This window comes from Rattus norvegicus, chromosome 10 (assembly GCF_036323735.1).
Source record: "Rattus norvegicus strain BN/NHsdMcwi chromosome 10, GRCr8, whole genome shotgun sequence".
NCBI lineage: Eukaryota > Metazoa > Chordata > Mammalia > Rodentia > Muridae > Rattus > Rattus norvegicus.
Window position 1 is genome coordinate 41,141,751 of NC_086028.1, and position 24,941 is coordinate 41,166,691.

Genomic DNA, 24,941 nt, shown 5'->3' on the forward strand with positions numbered 1-24,941 from the left:
CTTTGGAGTCTAACTTCTTTGTATATTTCGAATATTAGCCCTCTATAGGATGTAGGGTTAGTAAAGATCTTTTCCCAATCTAGGTTGCCATTTTAGTCCTATTGATGGCATTCTTTGCCTTATAGAACTTTGTAGTTTCATGAGGTCCCCATTTGTTAATTTTTGATCTTAGAGTCTGAGCCATTGGTGTTCTGTTCAGGAAATTATTCCCTGTGTTAATGTGTTCGAGATTATTTCCCACTTTCTCTTCTATTAGATTCAGAATATCTGGTTTTATGTGGAGGTCCTTGATCCATTTGGACTTGAACTTTTTACAAGGACATAATAATGGATCAATTTGCATTATTCTACATGCAGACTACCAGTTAGACCTGCAACATTTGTTGAAGATGCTTTCTCTTTTTCCACTGTATGGTTTTTGCTTCTTTGCCAAGGATCAACTGTCCATAGTGTTGGGGTTTAAATCTCGGCTTGTGTCCAGACAGATCACACCAAGCCGATATGATTGAGAGGTTTAATGAGAGAAGAAGAGTAGAAGAGGAGAGGAAAAGCCTGTCATGAGCACGTGGAGGGAGGGAGGAGAATGGTGAGAGAAGGGACAGGGACAAAGTGGAAGAGGGCAAGAGAGAAGAGAAGAGAATGAGAAGGGGACAAGCAGCCTTTTATATAGTGTCAGACACAGCTGGCTGTTGCCAGGTAGCTGTCGGGGTGGAGCTTAGAAAAAATACCAACACATAGGTGTGTGGGTTTATTTCTGGATCTTCAATTCTATTCCATTGATCAAACTGTCTGTCTCTGTACCAATACCATGCAGGTTTTATCACTATTGCTCAGCAGTACAGCTTGAGGTCAGGGATGGTGATTCCCCCAGAAGTTCTTTTATTGTTGAGAATAGTTTTTGCTATCTTGGGATTTTTGTTATTACATATGAACTTTGGAATTCTTCTTTCTATCTCTGTGAAGAATTGAGTTGAAATTTTGATGGGAATTGCATTAAATCTGTAGATTGCTTTTGGTAAGGTAGATTTTTTTTACTATGTAAGTTCTACAAATCTATGAGCATGGGAGATCTTGCCATCTTCTGAGGTTTTTTATTTCTTTCTTCACGGATTTGAAGTGCTTGTCACAGAGACCTTTCACTTGCTTGGTTAGAGTTACACCAAAATATTTTATATTTTTGTGACTGTTGTGAAGGGTGTTGTTTCCCTAATTTCTTTCTCAGCCCATTTATCCTTTGTATAGAGGAAGGCTACTGATTTGTTTGAGTTAATTTTATATCCAGCCACTAAACAACAGACAGCCCACATACTCATGGAAACTGAACAACTCCCTACTCAGTGATAACTTGGTCAAGGAAGAAATAATGAATGAAATTAAAGACTTTCTAGATTTTAATGAAAATGGAGACACAGCATACCCAAACTTATGGGATATAGTTAAAGCAGTGCTAAGAAGAAAATTCATGGCCCTATGGTCCTCCATAAAGAAATTGGAGAGATCCTACGCTAGCAACTTAACAGCACATTTGAAAGCTCTAGAACAAAAGGAAGCAAACACACCCAAAAGGAGTAGACAGTGGGGAAATAATCAAACCTCATGGCCAAAAAGCAATTAGAAACAAAGAGAACAATACAAAGAATCAACTTTTGTTGATTCTAAGACCTGGTTCTTTGAGAAAATCAACAAGATAAATAAACCCTTAGCCAAACTATCTAAAGGAAATAAAGACAGTATTCAAATTAGCAAAGTCAGAATCTGAAAGGGAGACATAACAAAAGAAACCGAGAAAAATTTAAAAAAATATCATTAGATCTTACTACCAAAGCCTATACTCAACAAAACTGGAAAATCTAGATGAAATGGATGATTTTCCAGACACATATCATGTACCAAAGTTAAATCAGATTCAGTTAAGCTGTCTAAAAAGTTCCATAACCCCTAAGGAAATAAAAAAAAAAACCAGGGCCAGATGGTTTTAGTGCAGAATTCTATCAGACCTTTAAAGAAGATTTAATACCAATACTCCTGAAACTGTTCCACAAAATAGAAACAGAAGGAACACTACTTAATTAATTCTATGAAGCCACAGTTAATCTGATACCTAAAACACACAAAGACCCAACAAAGAAAAAGAACTTCAGAGCAATTTCACTTATTAATATAAATGCAAAACTATTCAATAAAATTCTTACAAGAAGAATTGAAGAACATATCAAAATGATAATTCATCACAATGAAGTAAGTTTCATCCCAGGGATGCAGGAATCTATCAACATAGTCCACTAAATAAACAAATTCAAAGGAAAAAAAAATCACATAATCATCTCATTAGATGCTGAAGAAGCCTTTTACAAAATACAACACCCTTTCATGTTTAAAGTCTTGGAGAGATCAGGAATTCAAGGCACATACATAAACATAAACAAAAGTAATATACAGCAAACCAACAGCCAATATCAAATTAAATTGACAGAAATTTGAAGCAATCCCACTAAAATGAGGGACAAGGCTGCCCACTCTCTCCCTATTTACTCACTATAGTACTCAGAGTTCTAGCTAGAGCAATTGGACAACAAAAGGAGGTCAAATGGATACCAACTGGAAAGGAAGGAGTCAAGGTATCACTATTTGTGGATGACATGATAGTATACATAAACGACTCCAAAAATTCTACCAGAGAACTCCTTCAGTTGATAAACTACTTTTCCAGCTTTATGGCTGAATTTTCTCATCTCAGGAAAAACCCCGATCTCCGTGGAGTTGTGCACAAGGCTAAAGTCAGAGGGGAAAGAAAAACTAAGGACACTCTCAAGAGGCACAGTGGTGACATGCAGCCAGGGGTCAGGGGTCAGATGCAAGTCAGTGTTCCAGTTATTAATTCGCATTAAACAGGCTGGAGGTGTGGATCAGTTTGTAGAGTGCTTGCCGGACATGCACCAATCCCCAGGGCTTGATCTCCAGCACTGCATTAAGTGGTCATTGTGGTACATGCCCGTCATCCCAGCACTCAGGATGCAGAGAGTGTCAGAGAGAATGGAATTTCAAAGTCATCCTTGGATATACAGTGAGTCTGAGGCCAGCCTGGATTATCTGAGATTCTACCTCAGAAAAAAAAAGAAAAGAAATCTTTTAATGGAAATAGACTAACCAGTCAAACAAAAGTGTAGTCACAGAAGCAGATCCAAGAATACAACAGAAATTAGCACAAGAGAAATTTGACATTTTAAAACATTAAAGGGTGGGTTTTCAATAAATTGTACTGAGATAGCTGGTTAAATGAAGGCAAGCTACTTCTCTGTCTCTACTTCAGTCTTAATGTAACTGAAGTATCTGAACAGTTAACGTTAAAAAGGAACTGTGAAATAAGCTAGATAATCCTGTTTACATAATTTTGGGGTAGAAGGAATTTCTAAATATATGATGCAGAAACTGTAACTTAAAGAGCAGATGTCTACTATAGATAGTGTCCCTGAGATATGGTAGAAAAAAAACACAACCGCTTATCTACCTAATGGTTGCCTGAACTAGACCAGCATAATACACCACCACTTGACATGCAAACACCATCAAGGTAAATTCTACACAGTTCCACCCATAGATGAAGAGCTATTAGTGAGCTAAGACTGTGGATAGAGGAAGAATCCCTTTCCTCCAGGGATGAACCCATATAGAATGTCCAATCTCAGGTGGTCAGTTCTGGAGCACTGCATGTACAAGAAATGTTAAATGCAATCACTACGTTAGATATATATATATATATATATATATATATATATATATATATATATATATATGATCATAGGAAGGAAAAACAGCTTGAGGTACTGGAGAGATGACTCAGTAGTTAAGAACAAAAACTTCTTTTGCACAGTTTAGTTAGATTCCCAGTGTCCCAGTTTTGAATATTACGACCACCTGTAACTTCGTCTCCAGGGGATCTGATGCCCTCTTCTGGTTTCTGAGAATACTGGCACTCATAGTGCGGTGGATCTACCCACATGGGCACACTCATGCCCATAACTAAAATATGACTAGAATAAACACTTAAAGAATATTGCAGGTAGCTGAAAAAGCGGGATGACCACAGTATTGGTGTCAGGAAAAGGCAAGTATCATGCATAAAATATAAGGAAGATTTTTTTTTTACTGCAAAGTATACAGAATGAAAAACAGTAAAGCAAACAGAAAAAGACCACACTGTAACAATTTATGCATGATAATATAAAAATGCTAATAGCAAGCACCTCAATTGTGTAAAGCATGAGATACCATGTTTAATCTATCACACTGGAAGGAGATAAAGCACAGCGGTACCTTGAACTGACACCGACACAGAAACTGAGTGCTCAATGCGGCTGCCGCGCCTCTGCCTCTATCAGGTACCTTTTACTGGAGAATACAAGACTAGTGGTGGAAGATTGCCCAAGGCTATTATGGTGGATCTATATGAGTGGTTATTGAAAGAATATTTCCCAAACCTTGCTTCAAGTAATGAACACAATCATAAAACTAAGCAAGACACAATGGGGGAATTGAGAAACAATGTACAAACATGTTAATATTCCTACTGTAAGCACTGTGTTGAATATTGATTCATAGTAGATCCTTAGGTTTAAGACTGTTATAAGCTATTTATAGAAAACTTACTATTTTTGAAAACTTCATACATACTTCACAAATACACACACACCACACACACACACACACACACACACACACACACGTAATATAAAACCCCCAATTTCTACTCCAACTACCCCAGTACCTTCAACACATTCCCTTCCCAACTTCATGTTCTTTCTTCTTTGTTTATAATAATAGACTAAGTCTAATTAGTGCTGTTCACATACCCATAAATGTATACATGTGGGCATTGTTCACTGGTCAATGATCCCCTCCACCTCCCAGCAGCCAGCCAGCAACAATCAACATCTCCTCAGCTGGGTAGTAGTGAAGCTTGGTGACACTTCTAGGCCCCACACTAGAATTTTTTAACTGGCATGATCTAGTCTGAATCTTAGGCATCTGTGGCTATCTGCATAAGACCTACATTAAACTGATTTTTGACTCGTGGTGGCAGTTTTGTATGCTCAATTTTGCTAATTAATTATTTTCTTTTAAACTGTATATACACACATGTAACAAAAGACCGTAGAAAAATCTGCAAATATTAAGTAGCATGTGTCTACAAGTTGGAATATGGAACGTTTCCCACAAACTATTTCTCTCTCTCTCTCTCTCTCTCTCTCTCTCTCTCTCTCTCTCTCTCTCTCTCTCCTCCCCTCCCTTCCCCCTCCGTCTCTCTCTATAAAATAGCCTGCAATCCCAGCTATTCAGGAGGCAGAGGTAGGAGTATAAGACTAGCCTGAGATATAAATTCAAGGCCTGCATGGGAAACCTAGCAACATACCACAACAAAGAAAAAAAAGTACAAATTAGGCAAGGAGGGAGATGTCTTGGCTGCAGAGCATTTGCTTAATGTGTGTAATTTCCTGGGTTCAGTGCCCCAGCCTAGGTAAAGAAAATAAACGGCAATATGAAAATATCCTGTATTTATTTGCTTTTCTTACTCAAGACCCCATCACTGCCCACCTTATAGAGCAAAACCTAACAAAAGCAGTGGATGCCACTGAAAGGTGGGAGGGTACGCTGGTTCCCAACTCTGATGTCAGGCTCCTGGCTTATGTATTGAACTGATCTGTTCATGGAAGCAAGATGACAAGGACTAAGGTAAGAGCTGCAAAGGTGCAAGTTTCTCACATACACAAATATGGTCTTTGCCTATGCTCAGTGTCCAGAATCATGTCTCTAAAGATATATAGTACAGTCCCACCCAGAAACTCCTGGAGAAGGAAAAGTGGCCTTCTAGTACAAAGGGGTGCCACAGATATTTTCAGGGTCAGAGGCAAGGGGAAGAGAAAGCAATGTTTTTCTGAAAGCTAAGGCAGAAAGAAAATCTCCCTGAATTGTACAAAGACTATTTTCTGACAGAAATTTAATAATCTATCTTCAGAGACAGCTTTATTTTTACAGGACTAAAGGAAGAATTTGAACATGTATACAGTTTGTAAAAGGCACTGATGAACAGTATCTGGTCCCTAGAGGTGTAGCCTCTGGGCAGTGGCTTCAGCATCAGCTGGTATGTGACTGGTTAGACATGCAGGGGGATGGCTTTAATCCAGCCCCTAATGAGGTTTTTATTATTATGCTCTCTGGAGATTCATGTACTTGCTCCAGGCTAAGAAACTGTGATGGTTAATCTAGATGTCAACTTGATAGGTAGACTGTAACTTCAAAAGCTGAAAAAGAAAACACCTTGTCCAGTTACTTTTCTATTGCTGCGATAAAATACTATGACTGAGGCAACTTATAAAGGAAAACTTTTAATTTGGGGCTCATAGTTTCGGGTTAGAGCCCATTACCATCATGGCGGGGAACATGGCAGCAGGCAGACAGACACAGCACTGGAACAACAATTGAAGGTATGTATCTTGAGAAACAACCAAGAAGCAAAGAAAGATAACTCAAAATGATGGGAGTATTTTAAAACCTCCAAGCCCACTCCATGACACATGTTCTCTAACAAGGCCACACTTCCTAATCCATCAGAGTTTCACCAACTGTCAATCAAGTATTCAAACATATGAGCCTTTGGAGACCATTGTCACCTCAACCATCAAATCGTCCTTCCTTAAGTTGCTTTGGTCTGGCAGTTTTCTTTGTCACAGCAGTAAGAAAAATAACTAATGCACGAGCATGGGTGTATTAGATAGAACATGTTTTATTGCAGTTTTATAATAGGATGGAGACACTGGTCAACTATGTATCAAAGTGGTATTACATCATGAAACAAAAACACCTGAGGCACCCCCCAAAGAGAGACATTATGCCTCAAAGACCAGGGTCTCTCTTCCTTTATCCCTATTACCCTTGTTCCCTCCCTCTAATCCTTTCTTCCTCTCTGCCAGTCTTTCTTCCTCCTCCTTTATTTCTCCCTCCCACCCATCCTTTCTTTCACTCTCCCATATTTCCTCCTCCCTAGTTTCTCCCCCTCCTCTCTTCCTTCCATTCCCCCTTCCTTCCTTCCTTTCATCTTCCCTCCCTTTTCTTAATCTGAAGTCCCAATCAGTAGGTATTAATTTCTTCCTGGTATAAGTTTTTGCTTGATGTCTGCTTTTAGGTATTTTTCCTAAATATCTCTCAGTCCTTTAAACAGAGTTATCAACTCAACTCACATGAATTTCAAAGATGCCAGGCATTCTGATTAAGGGCACACCGAAAACCACAGAGCTGGCATCCAAATTCAAGCCATTTTGCTTCTGCAATGACCCTGATAGGAGAGTAACTGAGGAGAGAAATTCTTCATGAATCAGACAAATGAGAGGTAATTTAGTATTTCCTGAAACTTCTGTACCTAGATACGAAACACTTCCTGCCTACTTCCATACAAACAGTAATAGGGCCGGGAAGATTTCTCTGTGGGTAAAGTCACTTTCAGCTAAGCTTCACTCTCTGAGTTGGATTCCCAGGACCCACATGGTAAAAGAGAACCTGACTCCTGCATATTGTCCTGTGACCTTCCAAGCTGACCGTGACACTTTTAGCCACGTACATGCATGCGCATATTACACATTAAAACTTAGCACATGTTAAAAAACAATACATTTCTAGAGTTTCATTCTGGAAAAGTCTAGTGGAGCTTGAAAAGAGGAGGAAGCTAGGAAATGTATGCCTCTTGAAAGATTCCTTGCACGTTCTTTAATGTAGCAATGCATCTGTGGACATGAGGATGGGGTACATGGAGGGACTTCTAGGTTTTTCCACCTCTGACTGTCCATTACCAACAGCAGAAGGTACATTTTAGGGTGAGATCTATATTCTTTCATCCCCAAACACACAGATCTCAGAAAGGATCTCAGCTTCCAGAGCTTTCAGTGAAATGAGTCATCTAACACCAGTCAACATTTCTGCACTACTTTTCTTAAAAATATATACATACATCATACATACATACATAATACATACATACATACATACATACATACATACATACATACATACATACATAAGTGAGAAGGTTTGTGTACTGCTATCCCCCCAGAGATGTTGCAAAGCATTTTAAAAACATGAACCATCTTTATCTCCTCTGGAGAAGCAGGAGGCGATTTGAATAATAACGACAACAAAAACACAAATGAAAGCAAACACATACAGGCAATTTCTCTAAGAAAACACACTCCAGGCGCCCGCCGACCCAGAGCAGACAAATAGAGTCACTCTGGTTTTGCTTGTGTTCTTTCTTCTTGCAAAGCTCATTAAGCAGCAATTATACAGTGATCTGCAGGAAGAATAGCTGTGCCATTTGGATTCCATGTGACTGCGGAGACACTGCTGAAGAAACTCACGGAGGAAGAGTTGAGACTTCTTTTGATTGAGAGGCTGAACTTGTGTGCTGAAGTATACAAATCACTGCTCAAATACTGAATGGGAAGAGAACCCACTCATGCCTAATATATTTAAAGAGCAGCGGTCCAATTCCAAAACAATCCCTACCTTTGGCTCCTCTCATTCCCTTCCAAAGAAAGTCTTTATCTCCCTGAGTAGATATTATCTTTCATTCAAATAGTTCAAGAATGCTAATACAATTGAGAATACATTCCTATTGAAAACTAGGTAAAATCAAGAACATTTTTAAAAGTCGACCTTTGTTGTATCCCTGCTCTATTCTCTCACTGAACTTGGACAAGTACATTAACTTTTCTCAGGAGGGAAGATTCTCATCCATCCTCAACTTAGTGCTTGAAGTTTCACAGATAATTTCTGTAAGGTTTTTAATGTGGTACCCGGCGTTCATGTTGAAACAATTTAGTAGACAAGATTCTTCCTTCTCCCAGTTCTCTTCTGAGTAGAAAAATAGGAGGAAGACTCAGACCTTGCAAAATACCACTTCCTATAGCTTCTACTTACCATTCAAGATGTATTGTTGTTCTGAGGTTGTGGGCCACATGCTGCAATGTCTTCAAAATATGATGGCTTGAGCTTAGGTCAGAATCCTTAAATTTAGGAGTTCGCTTGCTTTCTTATGCTTGGAGACATATGTACTTGTGCCAATCTGGCTTAAAGTGCCTGTCTCCTCTTGATACACATCTTGTCTTTAATTTCCCACTTCCTAAAAGGCCAAACTTCTTGGCTCCTGCATGTTGACAGAGATAGGTACAGACTGCATTTGCCAGAGATACACAGGTGGTCCACCCTGCCAATGGACCTGTACCCCATAGAATGGTAGCCTGTCTCTAATTCCAGCACTGTTAACGTTCACCTACCAGGAGAAGAATTTACCCTAACCCAAGCCCTTCCCTCCACTCTCAGTCTGAAAGTTGACATGATATATTCCCATTAAAACATTGCTGGTAAAAATTCACATTTGAAAAATCTACTGTATTGTGGATAGGCTGACTCACTCATGGGAAGAGAATAGAATTTTATATTCAAAATTGGAATCTAAAAATTTGTTTCTGTCCTGTCAGAGTACTAGCTAACAGAATCTATTTGTCTACCCCTGAAAATAATCATTGTCTGTCTAAGCCCAAAATCATCTTTGCCACCAATTCCCTGTTGTAAAATGAGTCTAGTGCCCAACTGTCCTAATTAGGGCATCTAGTTCTGTGATAAACACAACAAACAAAAACAACTTGGGGAAGAATGAGTTATTTCAGCTTATAAATTGAAATTTATTACTAAGAGAAGTTATGGCAGGATCCTGGAGGCAGGAACTGAAGCACAGACCAAGAAAAAACATTGCTTACTGGTTTGCCCCTCATAGCTCACTCAACTCATTTGCTTTCTCATTTATCCCATATCCACCTGCCCAGGGATGATACCAGCCACAGTGGGACCACCCATATCAACCATCAATCAATACAGTGCTCCACTTTCCCACAGGTGAGTCTTACAGAGGCATTTTCTCATTTGAGAGTCATCTTTCCACATGATTCTAGCATGTGTCAAGTTGAAAAGAATAAGAACCAGGGCACCTGCAGTGTACAGTGTTCATTGAGTTAGCTGTGGAAGTAATACTCTCTATTCCCCTCATCCCAGACTCTAACACAGAGGGGTCAGGCCAGAGAGCTCCTGAGATTCTTTCAAATCCTACCATTCATGTACAGGTAAGTCTATTTGCTTCCATTGTCTGTGGACATTTTTAAGGACTTTGAGATGTCTTTTCATTTGTTAGATTCTTTCTGTGCTATCTGTCCCTTTAATACAGTCTGTTATGTAGCTACTTCCTGTTTCCATCACCTATTTGTTTGCCCGAATTCATGTTGGTCTGAGCAGTGGCAGGTAAGCAAACCAAGAGTAAGATGTGAGAGGTGGAGATATAGCTCAGCTAGTAGAGCTCCTATCTACCCTGCATATGGCCCTGGATTTGATCCCCAGCACTGTATAACACAACTAATATTGTAGTACACATAAATGACCCTCAAATCTCCACTAGGGAACTCCTACAGTGGATAAACACTTCCAAAGAAGCATTAGGATACAAAGTTAATGCACAAAGCAGAAGCCTTCCTAAGTACAAATGACAAATGGACTGAGAAAGAGATCAGAGAAACAGCACCTTTCACAATAGCTTTGAAATATCTTAATGATCAAAATACCTGAATGAAACTCTAACAAAGCAAGTGATAGATGTGTATAAGAAAAATGTAGTCCATTGAAAGGAGAAACTGAGGAGGGCATTAGAAGATGGAAAGGTCTTCAATGCTTGTGTGTTGGTGGGATTAATATTGTGAAAAGCAAAATCCTACCAAAAGTAGTCTACAGAGCCAAGGCAATCCCCATCAAAATTTCAACACAATTCACAGAAATTGAAGGGATAATTTTTAGCATCACGTAGAAAAACAAAGACCTAGGATAGCCAAGAAAGTCCCAAATAATAAAAGAACTGCTGGAGGTACCACCGCTCATGAGTTCAAACCATGTTTTGTACTAAAGAGCTATAGTAATAAAAAGTGTGGTACTGGCATAAAACCAGACATTTTAATCAATAGTATTGAATGAAGATCCATACATAAGTCCACACACCTATGGGCACCTGGTTTTTGTTAAAGAAACCACAAATACAAACTGAGAAAACAAAAGGCGGCATCTCAACAAATAGTGCAGGTCAAACTTATGAGCTGCATGTAGAAAGATGCAAATAGATCCATATTTATCACCCTGTTCAAAATTCAACCTCCAAATGTGTCAAGGGCCTCAACGTAAGTCTTTATTCGCTAAATCTGATAGAAAAGGGGGAAAAGGCCTGGAACTTATTGGCACAGAAAAATGCTGTCTGAATAGGACAAAGATAGCATAGGCACTAAAAAAATAATTAATTGGATCTTATGAAACTGAAAAGCTTCTATATGGAAAAGGATACTATTATACAGACAAAGCATCAGGCTACAGAAAAAGGGAAGATCTTTGTTGACACCACATATGAGAGAAAGTTACTACCTAACTATATAAAGAACTCAAAAAGCTGAACATGAGGATCTGCAGGATGACACAAGGCAACAACATGACAACCTGATCACCCTGATGAGAATTCAATATTCATGATGTTATAGAAGCTAGAGACCTCGAACCTGACTGACAATGAATTGTAATTGATTCATTGCAATGAACACTTACAAGTGAAGATGTCTGGGCAGAGGAGTGTACTGTGGGTCACACTGTGATACACTGCAGTTTCCACTACAAGATTTTTTTCTATTCTTTGCTTTGTTTTTGTTCATTTGTGTGTTTTATTTTAGAAGGACATTCCCAAGGGTAGAGGTCTGTTATGAGGAGACAGGGAGATGAGTGGGACCAGGGTTTCTGCTGTGAAACTCAGAGGGCAATAAAAAGCTTGGAAAAGAAACAAGACAAAGAATCCAGTGTAAATAATGGAGTACAGAACTAAACAGAAAGTTTTCAGAAGTTGAAGCATGTGTGGCTGAGAAACACTTAAAGAGATGTTCAGTATTCTTAGGCATCAGGGAAGTGCAAATCCAAACTACCTTCGATCAATAAAACAAATGACAGCTCATGCTGGAGAGGATATAGGGTAAGAGGAGCACTTCTCCATTGCTGTTGGGAATGCAAACTAGTACAACCATCAGTGTCATAGTTCTTTGGGAAGTTAGGAATAGAGCTGCTTTGAGATCCATCTCTGTTCAATTAGTTTTGTGGGAGTTGTCTTCAGAAATAGGGCCTTACTGTAAGTTTGCAGAGAACAGCCAGTAGCTTTGTCAATAACCCAGGTTGTTGTGGGTTTTGATAAGGCCCCTTTGGAGAACAACTCAATTAGATGTAACCCATTCCAGACAGGTTTCATTGGGTGACAAGATATTTCTAACTGAGGCTTGTCTCCCCATCATTTGATGATTCGATTTAGATTTCTTTCATATAGGCATATATTTTCTGAAACTTCTACTGTGTTAGGTTCAATATAACTGCCTCAAGTTGCCCTTAGTTTTAGCTGTCCCTCCCTACACACTCCTTAAAACAACCCTGCCCTCTTCTTCCCTGTTTGATCTTCCTGTTCCAGTTGACCCCAATCACCAGTTTATCCATAACTGTCTATTCTATTTCTCCCTCCTAGATAGATCCCTGTCCTCCAATCCCCTACTCTCTAACTAACTTCTGTGGTTATACAGATGGTAGCCGGGTTACTGAAGATTTAGTAGATATCATCCACATGTAAAGGAGTATGTGCCATGTTTGGTTTTGGGGTATGAGTTGCCTCACTCAGGATGATTTTCCCCCAGCTCTATCCTTTTATCTGTGAATTCATGACTTTTGTTAACAGCTGGGTAATATTTCATTGTGTAAATGTCCCTGAATTCCTTTATCCTCTAATCTACTAATGAACATCTAGGTGTCTCAAAGTTTATATCCAGACTGCTCTTTGCATGACTGCGACAATCCTGGAGGCCACTCAAATGGGCAAGTTAGTAAACTCCAGTGAAGGTCAGAAGGCAGATATTCTAGGCTTTATGAACTGAAGGGTAAAACTGAGAATATTATGGAGTTACTCAGAGAACATATGAGAAGTAATTTCTACAAAGCTATTGATAATAAAGTTAAAAGTAACTGTTAATCATAAGGATTGGATTATTGTGAAGGATAATACATTGCCACCCTGGGCTTCAAAACTACACTCTTTATCATCAAATTGGTTACCACTTCTCACCTGTGAAAGCCATGTGATTTTCATTCTACTACATACTTATTTCTTTAGAAAACAATTTTTATATTTATTTGAGAATTCATTCAATAAATTTTGATCACATTCACTACCTTTCCTTTCCCAACCCTTCCTTTTTTCACACCCCTGTTTCTGTTGTACATCTTTGTCCATCATCTCATGGGTGTGGATGGTCAACTTACCAAAGGCCCTTAAAGAAGCCTGCCTCACCAACCTCCAGCAGTCAGAATTGTTCCTTTGTTTAAGCAGGAGCCTTATGAGCCTGCCCTCTCCATGTTGGAATGTTGAATGGTTTTATCTTGTGCAGATCTTGTACAGTAAACCACAGCTGCTGTGAGAGTCATGAGTTCAGTGGTCATGGCAGGCATGCTTTGTCCTGGCTGACCTCAATCTCTTGCTGTTACACCTTTTCTCTCTTTTATTCATAATGATCTCTGAGACATATAGTGTGAAGACCCAGTTTAGTTTACAGCACTTATAAAAAGAGGAGGTAGCCTATATATGACTGATAGCGAACACTCTCGAGATACCAATAAGGTATGTATGCATGGGTATAATTATGGTCTATTTTTTTCAGACTTATACAAGTAGAAACTTTGTCCTGACATGTTTTGTATGGTACTAGTTTCAGTCCCATTAAAGCAAATAAATGTTGACTCTGTTTTCATGAGATAGTCACAATGTGCAATAAAAGCCCATGGCCTGCTATTGTAATTATTAATGCTTAAAAGATTAAACAGAATAGAACAGATTATAAAGGTCAATATATATGGCAAGTGGGGTTTGGTTTGGTAATTTGGGAAAGGGATGTTAGATATGTATGTATGACCCTAACATAGGCTTTCTTTATGGGTCTCAATGCAACATATACAAGAAATTGATTCAGAGACATCTCTCTAAAAATATGATCAGAGTGGTATCTTCAAGATTCAGGCAAAGAACTAGCATTGCTGGGTTCCTTCAATGGGTATAAAATCATGTTAGTGTCTATGTCGGTGTATTGCATGGTCTATATAGAGAGTGATCAGACAGAAATTATACAATTTGGTTATATAACAACCTCATGTTGCGTCAGCTGTTTTATGAATCCACCTATGTATTTAGAGCATGGTTTATTTTTTGCAATTTTTAAAAAATACTTAGTATTCTAATTTACAATGTGGAAAGAGTTTAGGAATTATGTCTGCGAATAGTGAGCTTGAATCATTCTGAGCAAGAGTTGATTTCTCCTTAGGCTGGGTGGCATGGTCCATATCTCAGAACAACCCTACTCCATTTTCTTCCTCCCTCTTTTCCTCTTAGGCGACCCAGGGGGAAAAACCCATCTGATAATTACACCCAGCTTTACAAACAATATCAAATAGCCAAAGGCCCACAGGCTTGTAGGGAAGGGTGGAAAGAACAGACTGCTTCTGGCTTCCATGATCCTAGAATCATGCTTAAGAAAGTTTTATTGGGCATCTCATTCTAAAATGATCCTATCCTTCCCACCTTCCTATCACATGGGTAAAAAATACAATCACTACTTTATCTTAGATAGCTATGTGAAACAAAACCTCGCTATAAGCTCAACCCTGTGTATTTCTCCTCTCTTCTGCACCCCCTTTCTCCTCTTTATTGATTATGCTTCCATGCAGCACATCAGATCCAGAGACCCCAACATCCTAGGCAAATGCCTTACCCTTAGATGCCAACCTATTCCTTCCCATGAAGTACGAGGTGGTAACTAATCATATGTTACCCTTCAGGTTTACAAGAGATTCATTGAACTCTTTTAAATGAATTTTGAAATATTATTGAAATATTGTTTTAGTTTTTTAGGAGAGTGTGTGTGTGTGTGTGTGTGTGTGTGTGTGTGTGTGTGTGTGTGTGTGTCATGTATGTAGTACCCAAGGAGGTCAGAAGAAGGCATCAGATCACCTGGAACAGGAGTTACAGGCAGTTGTGAGTGATTTCATGTGGGTGCTGGGAGATGAACTCTGATCCCCAGCAAGACCAGCAAGTAGCCTTAACAGTTGAAGCATCTACACAACCCAACCATGACAGTTTTTTTTTTTAAGTATTTTTAGTCTGGCAATCTGCAGTCCCCAGAAAGAGATGTGGCCTCAAAAGTTTAGCTGCTTGTAACTGGGAACAGATGACGGTGGAGAGCAGGTTGTTCTCCACTCTTCTCCACAGGCTTGCAGTGGTTTGAATGCAGGTTGTTACCCATGGGAACTTTGCACTGTAAGTCTTTTATGTAAAGACACAACTTTATCCTACTATGACTTTATCATATTATGAAGATTTCTTGAGATGCTGGATACCGTTCTATATAATAAGGCCACCAGAGGGGTACCGCTTGAGGTCTTTCAGTGGAGACACAGGCTAAGAACAAGGAGAATGCCCCCCAAAGATTTACAAAAAGGCTATTTTAGAAACCCCTTAGCAATTTTTCCTTTATCTCTTTGCAGAACTCCTCTGTGAACTTTATTTACTCCTGGTGAGATGCTATTAGCCGGATGTCAATTGATTAATGAAAGAGCCTTCCTTGGTATCTTAATTACTGGTTATAAAATAAGCCCCAGTTAATAAAATAATGATCTGAAAATTATACAGATATTGCCAGTCATTGTTGGGCATTTGGAAAGAATCATGCACTTTATTTCTTTAAAAGTTGGTGTTTAATGAGCACTGGAAAAAACACAATTTAAAAGCTTCCTTCCTGATATCATTTAATTGTAAATTTAAAATTTTTTAAAAATATTTAATCACTTGAAAAACATCACTTAATGAAGGGAGGGGTGACAGAGCTAGCTAACAGGCAAGGTGGTAGAGAAAGTTGGCAGGGAATTAGCCTGATGGCAGAAATATGAGGGTCACGGTCAATGCTGCCCTGTAAGCAGTGGGCATCACATTGTCAAATGACGGGCTGTGTGCATCCTAAGCAGCAGAGACTAATTACTCGACAAGGAGTCTAGCAACACTGGCCTATGAACTTATCAGGGGAATCTGATAGGGTATCCAGGGAAAGGAAAACCATGTCTCTAATTAACACATCAAAGCTATGTACCTATTAAATTAGAAATGTACTCACTGTGAGGAACATTTGGTCTAACACGCTGCTTCTTTTCTTAGAGGCAAAGGTAACCATTACCTTCAATACTGAAATCTTTCCACAAGACCCTGAAGCTTAGAGTATATCCACAGTCTTTGCAGTTGCACTAGAAATGATATGGTGTCCAGTGATGTGCCCAACTGCAGAGCAACCCTGTGCACCTTCTACAAGTTGGAGACTGGACTCCTTCCTCTATGCTGGTCCAAGATCTGGAATGTGACAACTGTTAAGGTTTGTGTCAGGTCTGAAATGTGGGCATGACTGTTTGTAGTGGACTTTGCCCTGCAGGTTACCTCCCTCAGCCACTTTTGGGCATTGGAGACTGAAGAATAACCTGAGACAGAGTGCTATCTGTCTCACCCATGGTGGTATTAGGAGTGACCCACTTTGATGTACACATGATGATGATGATGATGATGATGATGATGATGATGATGATGATGATGATGATGACAACGACGACGACGACGATGATGATGATTGCTGTTTGCTGAAGTTTAGGGACATAATTTGAGCACATTTTCAAAAATGTCTCAAGATATCAGCATGCCCTACCATCTTAGGTCAAACAAGGACTCCAGGGCACAGAGAACTCTGATGACTATTATCTGAATTCATAGAATTCATAGACTAGCTTAAAATGCTGCTGTTTTACTAGAGCAATGTTCTTTCTGCTGAAATGAGTGATTTATTGCAGACAAGGATGTGAGAAAGAAAGCAAGGACCTCTGTACAATGCTAAGTGGGAACATAAATGAGGTTAGCCACTCCAGAAATTGGTATGGGAGGTTCTCAAAAACTTAAAAATAGGACTGGTAAGATGGCTTGGCTAGTAAAATTCTTGCTGTGCAAGCACAATGACTGGAGTTTGAATGCCCAGAACATATGTGGCCCTGGGCTGTGTAACAGATCGGTTATTCCAGTTCACCTAAGAGATAAAAGATAGAAATGAGAGAATCCCTGGAAGTTCAAGGGCCAGCTAGCCTGGTGTACACCATGGCAAACGATACAGAAACCTTGTCTTAACAAGACGGAAATTGAAGACTGACAACCAAGGTGTACAGGGTTTTCCTCCAAGGTTACATGTGTGCCATGGCTTGCTCATACCTGCATTTATTAACATGTACATGAATAAATACATCATGTACCTACACACATTATATCCATACATACACATACCAAATTTTAAAAATTAAGAAGAAACTAAACATAGAAATACCATATGATCCAGGCATCCAATTATTGGGTATATTGCTGAAGACTCTTAGTCAGAACACGACACAGCTTCTCTTCCTCCCCTTCCGCCCGCCTCTCCTCCCACCCTCCTCTCTTCCTGCCCCCTGACACTTTGTGTCCTCGTATTCTTTCTCTCTTTGCCCGAGCTATTGGCAGTCATTTGCTGATAAGGAGGAAGAGCCATTTCTCCTTTGGGTACTTATCAAAGGGCAAGATGCCCATGACACACTGAATAACCCCATACTCATGGGAACACTCAATGGACTCGGGGAATTATTAATAACAACAAAAGAGGCAGACATGAAGTTGAGAGAGTCCCAGGGCTGAGACTCCTGAAGAAGTTGGAGGGAGTTGTATGGATGAATAGGATCGATATATAATATTGTATAAACTTCTAAAGAAATTTCTCAAAATACAATTAAAATATAGAAGACAGTATAGAATAATTCCCTCTGCAAATTTCCCTAGTAACAGAGAGAGAGAGAGAGAGAGAGACAGAGACAGAGACAGAGACAGAACAGAGAGAGACAGAGAGAGACAGAGAGAGAGAAGGAGGGAGGGAGGGAGGGAAGGAGAGACAGACAGACAGGGAGAATGGTGAACCTAAAGCAATTACTAGAGCTGTAGAGATAGCTCAGTGGTTTAGAACACTTGTTACTCTTGCAGAAGACTTGAGTTCTGTTTCTATCACCCACATTGGGCCATTTTCAACTACCTGTAACTCTTACTAGATGGGTGCTGAATTCACATGCACATACTCACACAGAGACACATAACTACAAATAAAGTATCTCAAAACTTAAGTCAGTTACTCTTCCTTGCTCAGTCTCCTAAACCAGATTTCATATACCTATTAACTCAGATTCACAATCTCCAAGTGATAATTATGATGTTGGTGGTGGTGATGGTGATGATAAAGAAAATATTCAAGACAAAAGAGATAATTCTGGAATCAGGCAAGATCTTTACCTAAATTCCACTTACGATAGAGCAGCATGAATAGAGAATGTCTGATTTCTAGAGCCATCGGGTCCTGCCTGACAGAATCAATCTGAATGCTTTGAGGAAAGCTCTAGACTGATTCTAAAGCTGCCCCCTGACCTGTGAGGCACTCTTCCTTCACCCTTTCAATGAGCCATCCCCAGGAAGTCAGATAGAGCTTGCCTCCCTCTTTTGCCTTCCCAGATCATTAGATCATTAATTGGTTTATTAAGAAGAAATTCCCTGCGATACAAGACTCCTTCCATCTGACTTAGCAATTGGTACCTCAGGGCTATTAAAGAAAGCAAGCATCCCCTGAAGCATCCAACATTTATCATCATTTTCCTCAGCAAGTGAGACTTGAAGGACCCATCAACTCTCTGTTCTCTTCTCTAATAAGCTATAGGGATGGCCTGAAGTGCTCAGAGGAGGGAGCAATTAAATTCATTGATTGGCAAGATAAAATTTCAGAAGGTTGGTAGAGGGCTAGGAGTATCTCCATTATTTAGCCTCCCTTATATAATCTAGTCACCCTACTAGACCTGAGCATTGCTGATTGGGATAAAGGACGGAATGGAACTGGAATTTGCATCATTCTCTCCCCTGATCCTCCTCATGACTATCTATTTGTGTTCCGTAGACATCCTTTGGTCCACACAAACCACACTTGCCAGAGAAGCCCATCATTGTCAAGTTATAGCCAGGTATCACATAGGCAGTCATGGAATGATAGAAAAACCTCTTAGACCAGAAATCAACTCAGAAATTCCAAGATCTCAGGCCCTCAGCTTATAACCCAGAGCAGGGGTCATATGCTAGCATTAAAGGTAACTCTGATTCATTTACATTCCATGATTTAAACACCAGGAAAGTTCATGGACTGATCTTGCCCTTAGATTTTTTATTTAGCAACTATGGGGAACTGAATTCAGTCTTTTGAGTCTGTGTCTGACAGGCTTTCCCATTTTGCATTATTCTTCAACCATCAGTCAAGGGCATCTCATCCATCATACTTGTGCTGGGTGTTGGCTGAGAGTATTTGTCTAGTTCTTATCCTTAGCAATATGTAGAAAAATGAAGGATAGATACAAAGGAATTTGCTTTTAGAAAAGACTCATGTACATGCTCTGACTTGCTCAGGCAGACATGGTAACTCACATATTACTAAAGGAATAGCCCTCATTCTTAAATACCCATGTGTGCCAGGCACCCTTCTAGCCTCTTCTCTTGCCCCTTCACTTGCTCACAGAATACCTTCTTCTTTATTATTCCCAATTTACAGATGAGGCAATTACGGTATTATCTTCAAGGCATTGTATGCCTGCTTGAAAACAGAAGGTTCCTTGGGAGTATGTGCAAGCTGATTCATGTCTGAGTGATCTTTGAGATGGTTCTCTTGTGGATGGTCTTGTCTGTGATCTCATGCTGTCACCAGCCTTGGCTCTAGACAGGTGTTTCTAGTTCCTTTAAGAAGTCCTACGGTTCAGTGATTAGGTCATCATATCCATCAACCCAATGGAACAAGTGATTGAGGTCCTACTTAGTACCCAGTTCAGGTTCCCTGGATGGCAGGAGATGCACATGTCAAAGATGTGGGGCCTTGCCAAGTTTAATGTAGATGAATTCAACAACATGGTAGCTGAGAAGTGGCTCATGCCTTGTGACAGTGATGTCAAAAACATTTCAAGCCACAGTCTCTTGGACAAGTGATAGTTCCTGAACACATTAGTGCTTCTGCTATACTGAAACTATGTTCACCATTAAATCTCCCATCTACTCTAGAAAGAAAGAAAAAGAAAGAACAATTGAGGGTAGGTCAGTCACTGAAACATTATAGAACTTGACCAAGGCCACACAGCTATGAGATATACCGCAACTGTCCTCAGAATCTAGTCACAGCTTCACTTGCATAGTGATTCTCATGACAGCAACTCATTGATAATTATTGATAATCAATGTGAAATTGGTATGGTGTGTCCCCACCACCAGACAAACACAGGCAGATAGGGAAGTTCTCCTGAGAAAGGGTATCCCCCATTTTTCTCCAAGCTCAAAAGGCCATCTGATCATGGAGGACTGTTACCTGAATAGTGAGCTTCCCCAACAGTATAATTTGGTTTATAGACTAGAACACTTAGGTCCCCTGCCATTATTAAGGTTACAGGACAGCACTGTATCTTCAGCATTAGGAAGAAAACAGCAGAAGATGGAGAAATATTATAAATGAGCTCTGAAGTTGTAGCTCATTTGTATCCTGTTATTTAATACTTGATTTCCCAAATTTTGTGTATGAGCTTTTACTGTTTCTAACGTAACACGAATTAAGAATTACTGTGGAAATACTGTATCTGCTTGCTCTCAGAACATGACCTCCCCCACACCCACACACACACCCAGCTGGGAACACAAGAGACCAACCAGAGTGGAATGAAGGTCCTAACTCATGGGCATCACTAAAACACACTCAGATTGGAAGATTCTAATTCCCTTGGTATCAAATGAACTGGAGAAGAAGGATGATGTGCAAGACCTAAGCAGGTGATCTAGCTTTGAGCTCGTGAAGTTCCTGCATCAACTTCCTGAGTTCTAGCTTTATAGGCATGAGCCTATACTACACTAGACTCGTAATGATAGATATGGAGAAACTCCATTTCTTACAAACAATTCTAGTGCAGCATGGTGGCTCATGCCAGGAGACTCGAGAGTTCAAGGCCAGTCTGGGATGCTTGAGATGACTTGAAAAAGTAAAATAAAAGAAGGGCATAAAGTATTCTAAGGGGAAATATAGTGAATGTGTGTGTGTGTGTGTGTGTGTGTGTGTGTGTGTGTGTGTGTGTGTGTAACAAAACAGGCTGAGAAGGGAGAGCCATGATATTAGGGCCATCTTTGATGACATAGAGAGATGTGTGTCACGTGTGTGTCCACATGTGTCTGCAGGGGCTCAGCACCTCTGCAGAGGCACAAGGAGGACTGGTTTCCTGTCCTCTTCCTCTGCCTTTTCCTCCTGATAAAAGCCTCATAATTGTGCTATTTACTATGAAAAAGCACCATGATGAAAGTGAGCAGGCATGGAGGCAGGAGCAGGACATGGAAATCCCACCATTAACAGCAAGCACAAAACAGGGAACACAAACTGGAAATGAGGCTAAGTTATATGTTCTCAACACCAGTGGCTTTCTTCTTCCAACAAGGCTGGAATTCCTAAACCTCCCTAAACACTGCTCCCAACTGGGCGCCAACTAACTGTGCCATCACCAGAGCCTGGGGCGGGAGGGGGTGGTGCATTTCTCATTCAAACAACAAAACTCATTGCACTTGCAGTTAGGTTGGCAGCTAGCAAGCCCGAAAGATCCCGTCCCCTCTTCATCTGATAATAGCAGGGTTATAGGTGCATGTGCACACCCACACCTTGTGAATTATATGGGTACTAGGGATCAGACTGCAGGTTCTCATGCTTTCACAAAAAGCACTCCAAGCCTTCTCCCTAACCCTTCACTTTAAAAAAAGGGGGAGGAAGGGGGAACTCTGAAAATATTAATGTCATCATTAATTTATGGGAATAAATTACAGGTTAGAATGTCCACCTCTGAAGGCCAGAAACACAAGACCTTCTGGAGACTCATGCTTAGACTGTCTTCTAGGTCCTCAGAGGATGATTGCTCTCTGTGACAATATGCCTGCTATGTGTACTTATCTACCGTTACTATTAGCCCATAAGTTAATACGCTGTACAGAGCATATCTTCAAAAGCAATATGCTAGACTGTGAAATCAAAGAAAGCTAGAAGAGGTGAATTATCACCTTCCAGAGCTGCTGGGATCAAGTAAACAGCAAAGTTATTTATGTCCTCCAGGTGTCCCAGGTCAACCTTGGCATGCTAAGGAAGGAGCTTGTCCTGGAAGATGACTGCTTGGGAGGAACGCATCCGAGTGATGTCCCTCTGTCTAGTGCATCGTGTCTGCCAGTGGGATGTTGTTTGCAATAGACCATCACGTACCAAGTCAGCTTTGTCATTGTCCATTCACCCCTCTAGCAGAGGCTGCTAGAAGCTGGCTTCTATTCTGCTGCTTTGACATTGCCAGGTTCTTTCGGTTCCACCATGCTTTGTGTGTTGTATCTGTTACCGATGAAGCTAAACTCCAGATGCCTAAACTGTTAATAGAGGAAGTTTTACAGGATGCCCCAGCTGTTCTCAAGCTCCTGCACTAAAGCATTCCTCCTGCCTCAGCTTAGCTAGTAATCAGGGCCTCAAGTGCACACTGGTAAACCAAGTCTAGGTTCTATTTCTTTTTCTTTCTTTTCTGTTATTTTGCTTTTTAGTTTAATCTTTGGTGTGTGTGTGTGTGTGTGTGTGTGTGTGTGTGTGTGTGTGTGTGTGTATGTGTGTGTGTGCAATACAATATTGTAATATGATCATATCCACTCTATTTCTCTTCCAGCTCTTCGTACCCAGTATATCCTCCTCCCAATTTCATGTCATCTCCATCTCCTTTCATTTTAATAACCCACGGGGTCCAGTTAGTGTTGTTGATATGGCATTGGTGTGACCCACCCACTAGAACATGGGCATTTAGCAACCTTATCCTCAAATAAGAATGGCTCTCCCTCTCCTTATGACTTTAATTGTTATAAACTCCTCAGTAAGTGTTAGGGCCTCATGGGTCCCTCCCATACCTGGGCTAGAATGTTAAGCAGAGCAATCGTATGCAGGGAACCCCAGCTGCTATGAGTTCATGAATGTAATGAGCTTATCACATCTAGAAGAAATCATTTCACAGCTCTCCTCCCCATCCTCCTGTACACACTTCCTTAATTCTTGTTTCAGCCTCGATACTGGTTCCATTCCCTCTAGGATGCCAAACACCTGCAAAATCAGGAATATCCCACCTGCAGTGGAATAGATTTTTCTGGCGTTATGGCTCTCACCATTATTAGGGTCTATCTTGTTGAACTATTCACTTGTCTATTTTCTGTCTCCCACTGAATGCTAGCTTTGAGAACACCTGGTTGCTTCCTCCATGGCTAGTGTCCACACTAGTGTTGGAACACAGAAGTTGCTCATGAAAAACATGAGAAAAGAGAAAGTATCTGCACAGCATCTACCTTCTCTGTCCACTGCTTATGAACATACACATTGATTTGATTCTTTCTAGAAGCCTTAAAGACAATGCCATGGCTTCATTTGGAAAGTGAGGTAGCTTCCAGAAATGGAATGTGGAAGAGAAAGCAGGCAAGCACCTAGGCTGTGTCAGAATTCACACGTGACCTACCAAGCCAGGCTGGTTCCACAGTCTGCTCTTGTTCCCTTCCTTATGCACCAGTTTTCTGACAAAGTAAGCAATATAATTCATGACTCTACTTCTGGCCATTTGAACGCATCCAACAGACAGTGAGATCAATACTTGTGTGGCTGGGCTGTCCTCTTCACCCTCAATCGGCCATGTTGCTCCTTTGCAATATTGTTTGCTTTGTTCGAAGCTAAGACTGTCACCTCTAAGCTGAGAGAGAACCAGAGCTCAGGGTGAAGACTGTTTCCATTCGTACCTTACTGTGGTCAAGTATTTATGGTTCATCATTATGTGGACCTAGGCCTGCAGCTACAATACTTTCAATTACAAAATTGGGGGATTCAGATATTCCAAAGAGTTTATCCAGTGATCGTGTCAGCTGGTTGCTACTTGGGATCTTAAATTGCCACAGGTAGCCTGAAGGTGCGACATGGTCTAGCCCCTCCCTGCTTCTCCTCTCCATCTTTCCGGGAGCCTCCCTTACGTATCTTCTAGTAAGTCATTCCTGTATCTATTCTAACACCTTCTTCTTGTTATGGCTTTCTGTCAACATGCCCTCAAGTCATTCTCTCACAGAGAGAGATCAGTAGATCTAGTGTTATTTTAAGGATTTCTCTCAGGGTGAATCTTTCTAGAAAGGTTTTTCTAATCAGTCATACTATACTCTTCTGCCCTGCTCTCGCACTTATTTATCCAGGGTCTATAATAACCAACATATTGTGCATTTCTATAATACTACATTCCATTTTAGTGACTGGTATTTTTTGTTTGTTTGTTTTCTAAAAGATCACCTGCAACTAAGGGACCAAATCTTTCTCAGGACAGAAATAACAATAGAAATACTTATGTAAGTATTTTTCCAGTACACTAGATTCTCTATCAAAACCACATGTGTTATCTCTTTAATTTAATCAATAAATCATTAGTGAACTGAACAGCCATTATATAAGCACTTAATACTGAGACAGACATGATGGCACTCTGTAACCCCAGCACTCAGAAGGCTGAGACAGGAGGATCACTATGTATGAATTTGGTGCTGATTTTGGCTATAGAGTGAGTGCAAAGCCAATATGGGATACATAGTGAAATCTTGTTTCAGAAAG

The 24,941-nt window shown here is 40.2% G+C and overlaps 1 long non-coding RNA gene across 4 annotated transcripts in view; it reads left to right on the forward strand.

Moving 5' to 3' along the window:
- LOC102553022 (uncharacterized) overlaps positions 1-24,941 on the forward strand; it is a 76,821-nt gene that overhangs the window by 42,823 nt on the left and 9,057 nt on the right. For 3 of the 4 annotated variants that reach the window (XR_005490214.2, XR_005490213.2, XR_594699.4), the window contains 5 exons: positions 9,873-9,942; positions 10,099-10,166; positions 16,352-16,562; positions 22,401-22,629; positions 24,622-24,682. This is a non-coding gene — a long non-coding RNA (uncharacterized LOC102553022). Of the gene's footprint in view, positions 1-9,872; positions 9,943-10,098; positions 10,167-16,351; positions 16,563-22,400; positions 22,630-24,621; positions 24,683-24,941 lie in introns of those variants that run through there. The other variant, XR_010055622.1, reaches the window with a different exon arrangement.